The sequence below is a fragment of the Ambystoma mexicanum genome, chromosome 2p (assembly GCF_040938575.1).
Source record: "Ambystoma mexicanum isolate Mex_15411 chromosome 2p, UKY_AmexF1_1, whole genome shotgun sequence".
NCBI lineage: Eukaryota > Metazoa > Chordata > Amphibia > Caudata > Ambystomatidae > Ambystoma > Ambystoma mexicanum.
The window spans coordinates 1,414,108,050-1,414,120,213 of NC_090923.1; the positions used below are offsets into that span (position 1 = coordinate 1,414,108,050).

The 12,164-nt window shown below is 42.3% G+C and overlaps 1 protein-coding gene across 1 annotated transcript in view; it reads right to left on the reverse strand.

Moving 5' to 3' along the window:
* Positions 1 to 926: 926 nt before the first annotated feature.
* LOC138566060 (retinoic acid receptor responder protein 2-like) overlaps positions 927 to 12,164 on the reverse strand; it is a 140,367-nt gene continuing 129,129 nt past the window's right edge. Inside the window, exon 5 of the mRNA XM_069643091.1 lies at positions 927 to 1,154. The gene's annotated coding sequence lies outside the window, so the exon portion shown is untranslated. The remainder of the gene's footprint in view (positions 1,155 to 12,164) is intronic.

A 12,164-nucleotide genomic window follows, 5' to 3' on the forward strand; every position in this document is an offset into this window, starting at 1 on the left:
AAGCTCACCATTTTTATATTCCTAGTCATGTTTCCGTTCTAGGTATGTCAGACCCACCCCCACAAATCTGTGGTCTGGAGCCAATACAGCATCTTTTGTGAACTCTGGGGCATCTGAGCAGTAGCAAAGGCATACAACTAAACCTTTCTAACTTTTCAAACCCATCATACCACCCCCTTACCCCACAACTCCCAACAATCGCCCAGCTATACCAAGCATGCTCAGGTGTGTCCGCTTCCCACACTCACACCCCCGAGCACGACAACTGGGTGAATGGTGCACAGCAGATGGATACTTTACAACTAGTATCCTTTAGTATAACTATGGATAGGAGGCAGGGGGCAGGGGGCAGCACCAAGGGTGGTAGGCGCTACCTGAGCATTACAGTTTCTCCTTCTGGAATCTCCCACCTATAATAATAGTTAAAAAAAAAAAAAGTCTTCCAAAAGCACATGAGTAATTTGTTGGCTCTAGCGCCTTATAGCACCTTAATTCTGAAAAGCAGCTAATGGGAATTTGGCCACATGCCTCCATTGACCCTGGATATAGAGGAATGCGTAAATGTTCTTTTTTCTTTTATTCAATTTGGCTGCAAATATGTGTGGGGGGGAGATCCCGGCACCCCCTTAATTCCCCCACCTTCATTATTACCTTTACCCCCTGCCCCACATACATTTGCAACCAAATTCATTTATAGAAATTCAACAGATTCAAATTCGACAAATTCTCCTGCGACGAAACCTCCCTATCCCGTGATCCAGTAGAGAGGTCATTGTGCTCACACACTCAATATCCCCCAATAATCATCTAAGAGGAAGTAATATTGGAAGATGCTTTACTCACACCAACATCCACACCATTCCAGGATATGTCCTGGCCCATTATGCACCATACATTCCAAATGAACAAACTGTGACAAAGAAGCATAAGGATTCTTGGGGTTTATTCAAGAAAGGAGTTTTAAAAAATATGATGATATGCAAGCAGAATGTTTGTCATCATGTCCTAAAGCTGTCCCTTGCAGTGTAACGGAACTGAAGAGCTGGGTCTGAGCATAGGACATAGTGATCATGATGGGAACAGAAGCGCATGTGCTTGGCAAGCGTGGCTTTGTTGCGTCCAAAATGGTCCAATATCTTCTCTCATGGAGTTGCCTAAGGAAGAGAAAATTCATGATTATTTATAGCACCCCATGTAAGGTCAACTTTACACAGACCTGCCTATTATTAGCAAAATAATCAAATGTACTAATTCGACACAGGAAGTATAAACCAAAGTATGCCCTGCAGAGATTACACCTTGAGACTGACAGGCTGTATACACATATCTCTCCCATTGCCATCATACCTGTAATGAGAAACATTATATATATAAGCATGTTTTCTACTCACATAGTTCAAGATCTATGAATACTAGAAAAGTCCAGTCTGTCGCTTTTTCCCTCCAGTACTATCAGTCCACCCCTTTCAGCTCTTGTGGTAAGATGGTGGGTATCATTCCTGCTTCTAGACTACTTTGAATTTCTCCCTCCTTTGTGTTTCTTCGACATCCTCTCTTCTTCTTTCCGATATAATGCACAGAGGGTACTGAGTTTGGATGAAATTTGTACTAAAAATGCTCCTTCATCAGTGAGAATGATAAAGAAAAAAATCGAAGCCATGGCTCTCTACCAGCTTAGTCTTACAGAGGAAAAGCTATAGGGTAATAGAAAGAAAGTGGAGGAAGCATAGAACCCCAGACTGGCCAATTAATGTCAAATATGTGCTGAATTAAATACAAAGTGGCAATTTTCAAAGCAAAGTCAAAGTTCCTACAGAAAACAATTGAGGCAGTTAATAGTCGTCCAAGATAATTGTTCTCAATAATTGCTAATTTCTGTCATCCAAGCAGTAATTCTTCTTCCATTGAACCCTCATTAATTAACTAATTAACTAATGCATTTAACTTGTTCTTTATGAACAAACTTGAATTAATTCAGGAGAAGATTATTCAGAATAGGCAATCTGCTTCGAAATCAGCCATTATCTCTTCTCTCCAGGCACCGCCATCCTATTGCATCTTCAGAGGAGATAGACGGTTTGCAGTGTATGGTCCCAGATTGTGAAGTAGTCTTCCCTGGGACCTCAGGAAAAAGGAATCACTTTTTCAGTTTCGTAAAGCACTCAAAACATATATTTTGAAATTCTTACAGGTTGATATGTTCATGTTTGAAGACTAGCAGAGTCCTTATTTTTATTCTGTTAAGTCCGTTCAGCTGAGCTATACAAATATCCCAATCAAATCCTATAATCTATTTATTTTGCTATATTCTCTCCCTCTTCTCATCCTATCCCTCTTTCTAAAATACTTGCCCCTTCTCTTTGACAAATATTATACACTGTATACCTCTTCTATAATCTCCCCTTTCGCCCCTTCTAGAATCTTTATCTTTTATCATTCTGCAATCTCTTCTCTTTATCTTCTTGTAATTTGTCCCCTCAACCTTCTGCATTTTCTCCTTCTCGTCCTTGCGATTTCTCCTGTTATTACTTCTTCCCTTCCCTCCCGATCCTCTGTTGGAACCATGGTTCTCTCTGCCTCTTTAATATCTTTCTACCTGTGATGTCCAATCTTTTAATCAATAACTTCCCTTCTGTCCATAACACCCCTATTCTCTTCCTGTAAGCTCTTCTCTACAATTCCCTTTCTCTACCTCTCAAGTCTTTTATTCCTACTCTTATAATCTCTTCCCTCCCTCCCTCCCCACCGGTAGCATCTAATCTTCCCCTGATAACTCAAAATGTCCTCTCTTCCTCGCTCCTCCAACAATTATTCTATTTCCTCCTACATTCTTTCCTCTCCCCTACATGTAATAGCTTATAGCTTTGTTCATTCTATACACCCATGCTGCAGTCTCTTTCTTTTATTGTTCCAACATCCTTTAATCTTTCACCTGTGGAATCTCTGAACTTATCAATCAGTCTCATTTATCAAAATGGGATCTTTTTCTCCATCCTCCTTTAATAATCTCTCCTGAGTACATTTCCCCACTCTTTCACAATATCCAACATCCGTAAATTTCTAGATTAGTCCTGGGCATCATCAATACAGTGGAACGCCTCCCTTGTCAGAGTACTCACTAATTAGGATCTGCTGTTTCCACCTGGAACCTGTTCTCCAAGCTTTTTGTTACCCTCTGTGTGGGTCCACTAAGGCCCTCCCCAATATGCACCTTACCCCAGCTTCATAAAGCAAGTTTAGCACTGAGGGTCTTCTTGTCATAACCTGGAAGCCCATCACCCTTGCAGGAAGGGAGGGAGGGATGGGAGTATTGAGATGTGGGAGAGGGTCCAGTGTAATGAGAATGATCATACTAGAAGTAATCTAGGCATTACTCCGGGACCTCTTCCCTCATCATACGCCTCTCTATTTGAGGATATTATCAGTATAAATGCCATGCCACCTCAAAGAAAACTCAAGACAGTAATAATCCAGACACCCATACATTTCATCCTGAATTTAAGAATTTGCAAATCAGTCAAGGATACAGGCTTACACAAACCACGTTTGGCCCGGGCAGGGCTTCACTTGCAAAGACCAACCCGTACCTGATAATGTGTCATCAAAAGTGGCAGAGAAAACCCATATAGCTGTCATGCACCAGTCCTGGAAGATCTTACACCATTGGAAATACTACTGATATGGTCCCGGTTGTTCCAGGTTGACGGTCTAGTCTATATCCAACATGGCCGCCGGCACCTATAAACAACAATGCAAACCGGCGCTCGGCGCGTTGTATCAGCAATTGTTATGTGCGCTGCCAGTCTCTTTCCCAAAGCGACTCGCCTTACAGAGCCTTACTCCGTGCCTCTTTTCCTTCCTACCTGTCTATGTTCATTCTTCCTAATTTTCCTCACGTTAGGTACTTACAGGTTTTCAGGTAAGGTAACGTGTGTTTCTTTTCACTATTCTTTCATGCACGTAGTGTTAACCATCTTTGTGGCTAACGCTATCTCCGTGTACGTGTCTACCATGGCTATCTCACTTAGCCTTTCTCGCTCTGTTCTATTACCGCCTTCCTCGGTATCGTGAGTATTTCTACTTAGTTCTTTCTCTTCTCCTCTCTGTTCTTGCTATCTGGATTATCTTATTCTGTAATCCATCTACATAATAGTTACCGCCTCAACTGGTACTGGCTTTGGAATTCTTACCTCCTTCTTCCCTTACCGGTGTTCCGGTACCTGCTATTTTGTGAGACTACCTGGAGACCGTCGCTCTTCGAGGATCAGATCTTCTAGCCTCATACCGGAGGGTTACGTTGGACACTCGCCTACAATCCTACCTCTAGGATTATTTGGATACTGCCTGCAGTGTTGATCCTTCCAGTCATCAATTCTTAAAGCGGAAGTGCTCCTTTTTGATATCCTACCAACTACTCACCACATTTGAAGACGGACTGTAAACACCTATCAGGGTTTTTTGCCTTTGGGCTTTTTCCCAGCACAAAGGTCGTGCTCCTCAGGTATCCCCAAGATCTGTATACAATCCAGATCAAGGTGGCCACCGAGGGAGCGCGTCCCTACTTACATCAGAAGAAGGAGAAGAAGCCAATAGAAATCACAAGGACTAAGAAGAAAAAGGAAGCAGCAAGGTTGGAGGAGATACTAGAAGAAACATGTGAGGAGGAGTTAGGGGAAGGGGAGCCAAATCTTGACAATAGTTGCCATAATCCATTAGAGGCACTTCCAAGGCCTTAGTCCTAGAGGCGTGGACACAGTAAGTAGAACAACCTTGAATAATCACAGGCAATAGTACACCAGCCAGTGTATTTTCAGTAAGCATCTTGATCCAAAGATGTAACCAAGGGATTCAAACGTCTACACCAGCTACTAAAGGTCAAATAAATCAACAAAGTGCGCTTCACATCTAGTAAATGAAGATATATCTCACGGGTAACAGAATACCAGAAACAGCCACCTCCTGTTCAAATCAAAAGAAGAGCACATTTTTGGTAGGTAAGTGGGACCAGTGTGTAAAACCCAGGCAAAACGAGGTTTACGGAAGGATCCAAAATATAGGTGGCCAGTGTGCCAATGCTTCAACATGGTGTCCAGACATTTGGTCGACTGAAAACTGGTCGAAAGACATTTGGTCGACGCAATTTGGTCGAAAACCAAATGGTCGAATTCTTTTTTTTAATTTATATATATATATTTTTCGGGTTTTCGTTTTTAAAAAAAGGGTTTTTTAGAAAAAAAAGGTGGTTAGGGGGGACCCCCCCCCAAAAAAACAAAAAAGGGGTGAAAATAAAAAATAAAAAAAATTCGACCATTTGGTTTTCGACCAAATTGGTTCGACCATTTGTCCAGTCGACCAATTTTTTTCGACCAAATGTCTGGTAACCCTTCAACATCTCCTAGTCTTTGCAGAGTTGAGATAGGTATCAAAAACAATGTTTTGCAAGTCAACAAATTAATCATGGAATCCTGGAGAACTCAATCATGGTATCCTGAATAGGTTCCCAAGGAGGGAGACAATATTTTCAAGGGGTTTACAGGAAAACAAACTTCTTAAACAGCTTGTTACCAATTAACTGAAAAAACAGAACTGACCAGCCCCTCCAAGGAGAGCCAAAAACCATTGATTGCAGAAGCCTGAACTTCAACACAGGACATTTGTAGCTCAGAAAATCTAACACCATTATCACAATTGGCTAGAAGAAGCTCTTCAAATTTACACCAGTGATAGCAATAGATTCCTATGAAATCCCATAAACGTGACACCCTCTTGCTGAACAACCAATCCAAGAGATTGCACTGGGCTGCTTTCTGTGTTGACAGCACTCGAAATGACAATGGGCACAGAACCAATGTCAACATTCGCCCCATCAACCTCCTTATCCAAAATGGAACCACAATAATCAAATCTGCACACTCCTTCCTGTATTTCAAAGGGGCCTTGTGGATCAGGGGAAATTGATAAAATACATGCTGTAGACCCTTAGACCAACAAACAGTCACCACACAATGCCCACAGGGATCCTTCTTAAAGGCCATCAGAGACATTGATAATGGCTTGGAGGTCCTACGAGTTCAAGGACTAAGCTTGGTTCACACCTGCTGCTGTTTTGCTTGGAGGTTCCTCGCTCTACAGGTTGCACCGAGCCTATTCTGCTGGAATTGATTGCTGCCACATCTGGGGATGGCTTGGCAAGGGATATACATTTCTCCAGGTAGCCTGGAGGATGCCAGTAATCAAGCTCTTGTTTTATCTAGGTTGTTACCTGGATCTGGCATTCTTAATTTACAAGTGCTGAATCCCAGTTTCGTTGAACATGGTTCACTCAAGGTTTCATGTACAACCCATCTCAAGCACCAGGAAAACTGAAGACGTCATGTCCCTTTGCCCTGTCACCCACTTTCTTGCTGATAAAGATCCAAGTTGTAGTAGACTGATGCATGGATCTTAGCTTCGTCGTAGCTTGTTTTGGAAGATAAATATCACCCAGGTTCATGCAAAACCTGTCTCCTATGAATATGAGATCCTAGCATGGTGTCATGTTGGATTTCTTGACATTGATCAGGAACCAAATGTGTTGTATAACAAGATGGGATGGTGTGTTGGTGAACAAATAATCCAAGTAAGGATGCTGAATAATCTCCATGGTGGATACCACCATCTATGTGAAAATATCAGAGGGAGATGAGGCCAAAATGAAGCACTGCAAACTGGTAATGCTGATCCGATACTGTAAACAGGAGAAACATCTGGCTACTCCGAGCTACTGAGATGTGATAGTATGCATCCTATATATCGATGGGTGTCATGAATGCTCCAAGTCGTACCCGCTAGATAACATTCCTGTGCATTTCCATTTTGAACTTTAATTTAGGCATCCAACAAATAAGTCCCTGGAGATTCAGAACCTTTTGAAATCCCTGAGATATTTGGGGCCAGAAATACAAAAGAAGAAAGTGTCTATGTATCTTTTATAGACTTTTCCACTGCATTGAACATGGTAGACAGGAACATATTGTGGGAAAAAACAATTTGATTGGAACATCCCAACAAGCCTCGTAAACATGAGCATGGCCCTTTAGCAGAACACACCTGTAAGAGTTAGATTAGATCATGCTGGGACTTTGGCTAAGCAAAGGCCGAGGTATCCGGGTTTAATGTCGGGTTTAAGGTAGGAGTGCCTGTTAGCCTCCCTGCTGCTCAACCTCTATCTTGCAGACTTTCCAGCATATTCTCAGGGATCTACTGCTTACCCACCCAGGTTAGGGGACATGAAGGGTTCATGACTGCGTTATACAGACAACCTCCTGCTGTTTGGTAAGACGCGAAGGTGGTTGCACGAACTGCTTGACAAATGAACGATTTTCTGCAACCAGCACAGCCTGAGCATCAATACCAACAAATCTAAGCTAATGTTGTTTATAAAGTTAAAGGTAAAATATCAGGGAAATCAATTCAGATGGAATATTGATGGTGATATAATGGAGAGAATGAATACCTATAAATATTTGGGGGTCTACATTCACCAACAGCCTTCCTGGAAAACGCACTTAAAACAACTGGAAGCCGCATACAGTCAAACGACTGGTGGAATAAAGATCTTTGCCAACAGCCATGCAAGCTACTCCATAGACTCTGTTGTCAAAGTCTTCCAAAATAAAGTTACTGCTAAACTATTATATTGAGTAGAAATATGGGCTCCTAAAAAAGCCACTGAGCTAGGTAGCATTGTAGCAAATGCCCTAAGATATGTGCTCAATCTACCAAAATGCTTGCTGGTTGAATATTTGAGATCTGAACTAGGCATTAAGTCAATAGACTTTGCTTTAAAATGCAAGATGGTGAGACTTGGTTGGCGATTAGCTAATGAACAAGAGGACTTGTTATGTCAGCTGTTGAACAAGGTAAGTAAGACATTTTTATTCTCCATCAGGCCTACCATCAGGCGTATTGTCGCAGAAAATACAAATTGGGAAAGTAGACTCAGTGTTAAACTCAAGGAGCTTACGGGGCACGGCTTAAAGGGATTCTGAAATTGAACTGTTTGCAGCAGATAAGCTACAGAACCTTGTTAATCTTTCCACTGGGTCGCTTAGTACTGAGTATCTTTCTAAACATTTTCCCAATAATTCTCTCGCTGCTTACCTGAAGACATTTCCTCATTCATTTATTCGCACTGAGTATATGCGTGTAAAGACTCTAATTGAGTCACTTGAGGTCCTGGGTGCCCGAAGGTATTTCGAGGTCTTAACGTATATATGTAGATTCTGTCAGTTGTGATTAGTAAAATCTGGAATACACCTTTTAACCGAATGTTCCAAATTTAATGACGATAGAAAGGAAGCAAGCCACGTTCTCCTTATCATATCGGGTAAATTATATGGGAAAAATATATGAAGGGAGACCACATCCCGCTTATATACCATCTCACGAAAACGTGGAACAAGACCAAACATTGCTTAGAAATGTTGAATTGATATCCTTCAAATTTTATTAGTTATAATTCACATGTAACAATACTTTTTTTAATTAATCTTTTGCTAGTGGAATTTAATGATTTGTATTATATTGACATATGATTGATATGTTGATATGAATTATAAAAAGCCATTGCTATGGCTATATTACAGTAAATAATAAAAAAAGAAGAAAGTCAGTTTCTTCTCTTTTATCGGGAAACAAGGACTTTAGCATTTGTTTGGTTCTTTGTTTTCTGAAATAATGCGTATACATTCAGAGAGTTACCTGGAGAACGAGAAATAATCATTCCCAATGCTTGTGGAATCTGAGTTCCAACCAATACCCTTTGTCGACGATGCTGCATTGCCAATTGTCCAGTGTCGCAGACCTCTTTAAATGCTTGAAGTCTTTCACCTGTGTAGTGCGTGAATTAAAATGAGCTAAAACATGGCGCTGGTGCACGGCCATTTTGGACGTTCACTCTCAGACCGCAATGAAAGTCTACGTTTACTGCAAGGTCAGTTAGAAGGCAGACATGTATTTCTGCAGCGTCTGCGTTATTTTAGTGTGAAGTAGATGAGCTCACCGGCTACCAAGCCGGTAGCCTTCGAATATCCAGGAACAAAGGCGATTAATCCAGGAAGGAGGATAACGAAAGGTAAGGAATCGAAGGGGGCAGGGGTTCCAGGAGTAAAGGAAGATAGAATGCACGATACACAGGAAGCGAACTCGAACACGTCTAGTAACTTGTAGGGGTAGAGTTGAGACGTGCTGAGCCGTGGGGCCGTGCCGGTTTTCTAGGAAGTTGGCGAGTGCACGCAAAGGCTAGACCACCGCAGTTCTGTGTCGGCGTCCATTTTGGATGGGTTGCAGAGTTAATGCTGCGGTGCATCAAGGACCATGAAGTCCAGAAGGGTCAAACCCGGCCATTCATGACAGCATGCCTCCTCCTGAGCCCGGAACCGCCTGGTTTGCCTGGGTGTATTTGATGAAACCTTTGCAGTAGACGAGGAGTATTCATGTTAGAAACTGGTTCCCATGTACGCTCACTAGGGGGATATCCTTTCCACTCCACCAAGTATTGTAATTGACCTTGTCTATACCTGGAATCACATATCCTGGAGACCTCAAATTCGTCCTGATCGTTGATGAGCACAGGATTAGGTCTAGGAACTGTCTGATTGGATTGTACATATGGCTTCAATAAGGAGGTGTGAAAGACCGGATGAATTATTTTCCAGGAGTCTGGGAGCTGAAGTCGATATGCCACTGGGGTAATGATTTCTTTGATGGTGAAGGGTCCGTAATACTTGGGAGCCAGTTTGTTAGGCCGTAGATGTCGAGGAAGGAGTCTGGAGGATAGCCAGACTTCGTCCCCTATTGAATAAAAAGGGCAAGGTCTTCGCTTAGCGTCTGCATATCATTTAACAGCTATCCTGGCCTTCTCCAAATGTTCTTTAGCATCCTTGTGAACGTTCACCAACTTTTCAATCCAGGAATCTACTGCAGGTACCGGGGTAGAATGTGGCAAATTGATGGTAAAACCGAAGGATGGAATCCTGACTACAGAACAAAGGGCTTGTCTTGATGGCCGAATGGTCTGAATTGCTGTAAGCGAATTCAGCTACCGGAATCAATAGTGACCAATCATCCTGGACCTTGCTAGCAAAACAGCGGAGATATTGCTCTAAAGTCTGGTTGGTTCTTTCTGTGATCCCGTTGGTTTGAGGATGATATCCTGAAGATTATGCTCGCTGAATACCTAGTATTTGACAGAGGTGTTTCCAGAGGGATATGTACTGGGGACCTCTGTCGGAGATGATCTTGGATGGTAATCCATGAAGTCTGAATATGTGTTCAATAAATATCCCAGCAAGTTCAAGTGAAGAGGGCAATTTGAACAGTGGTGTGAAATGAGCTGTATGGGTAAACAAGTCCATTGTGACCTTATGGTTGTATATCCCCGGGATGGTGGTAGTTCCACAATAAAATCTGTAGCGATGAACTCCCAAGGACGTGTTGGTAATGTAGGTTGATGCAGAAGACTGGCAGGTTTCCTATTATCGTGTTTGTTTTGATTGCACACAGCACAGGATTGAATGTAGTCCTTTATGTCAGTGGTCATTCTTGGCCACCAAAATTGTCTCTGTATGAGCTGAAGGGTAGTAGTGATGCCTAGATGTTCTGAATGAAAGCTATCATGACAGAGATTCATGACTTTATTTCTCAGTACTTGTGTAGGAATGACCAGTCGTTGATCCTTGAAGAGATAACCATCCTTTGTATTCAAGTTCCAATGATTATTCTGGATGTATTCCTTCCAGAGACCTGAGGAAGGAGTATGGACATGGATGTCTTCCAGGAGGCAATTAGTTTGTGTCACAAACACAGTTTTTGGAAACATCTTGGGAAATGCCCTGACCTCCACAGATTCGTAGTCAGGACGTCTGGACAAGGCTTCAGCAACAATGTTATTGATTCCGGGAAGGTGGTTCATCTGAAACTGGTATTGCACAAAAAAGAAGGCCCAACGGGCCTGGCGACTGTTTCTGCACTCCAGGGATTGTAATACTTGTAAATTCCGATGATCTGTTCGTACTTACACCGGATATTTAGCTCCCAGGAGTAAATGACGTCAATCAGTGAATGCTTGTCGGATGGCCAAAAGCTCCTTCTCCAGGACCGAGTAATGGCATTCACTTGGGGTTAAGGTACGGGATAGGTAGGCAACTGGATGTTCCATCTTGTCCTCAAATTCTTGCTTTAGGACTGCCCCAATAGCATAGTCAGAAGCATCGGTTTCCACCAGGAAGATTCGATCTATGTTGGGTTGGGCTAGGATAGGACCTTCAGTGAACTTCCTTTTTAGATGTTGGAAGGCCTTCTCTTGTTCTGTAGACCAAACAAACGGTGTATCCTTCTTTAAAAGAGCCACGATGGGTTGTACAATTGCAGAAAATGTAGGAATGAATTTTCTGTAAAAGTTTGCAAGTCCCAAGAAGGATTGTATTTGCTTCACAGTGGTAGGCGCCGGCCACGAAAGTATGGAATCTATCTTGCCAGGGTCCATTCCCATTCCTTTAGGACTGAGCACAAAACCCAGGTAGTGAACGGTTTGAGTATGGAATAAACATTTTTCAGGTTTAACCAGGAGTTTGTTTTCTCGTAATCGCTGTAGAACTGCCTTAACATGCTCTTCATGAATCCGAGGGTCTTCAGAATAAATCAATATGTCATACAGGTATACCATAACAAAAAGGAACAACATATCCGAGAACACTCTGTCCATGAATCGTTGGAATACCGCAGGAGCGTTGGCAAGACGAAGGGCATGACCAAATACTCAAAGTGGCCAAAAGGAGTTCTAAAGGCCGTCTTCCATTCATCACCCTCCTTAATTCTAATGAGATGGTAAGCACCCCTAAGGTCGAGTTTGGTGAATATAACAGCTCCTCGAACGGCCTCGAACGGCCTCCAAAATATCTGAAATGAGTGGTAATGGATAACGGTCCTTGAGGGTACATTGATTAAGACCACAGTAATCCAAACAAGGTCGTAACTCCCTTGTGTTTTTCTTGGGAACAAAAAACAAGGACGCACCTGCGGGGACTTTGAAGTCCGGATGGTTCCATTTGCTAAATTGGTATCCAGGTACTCACGTAGGGCCTTCTTTGGATAATATAAACATTCTCCCATATGGAATCACA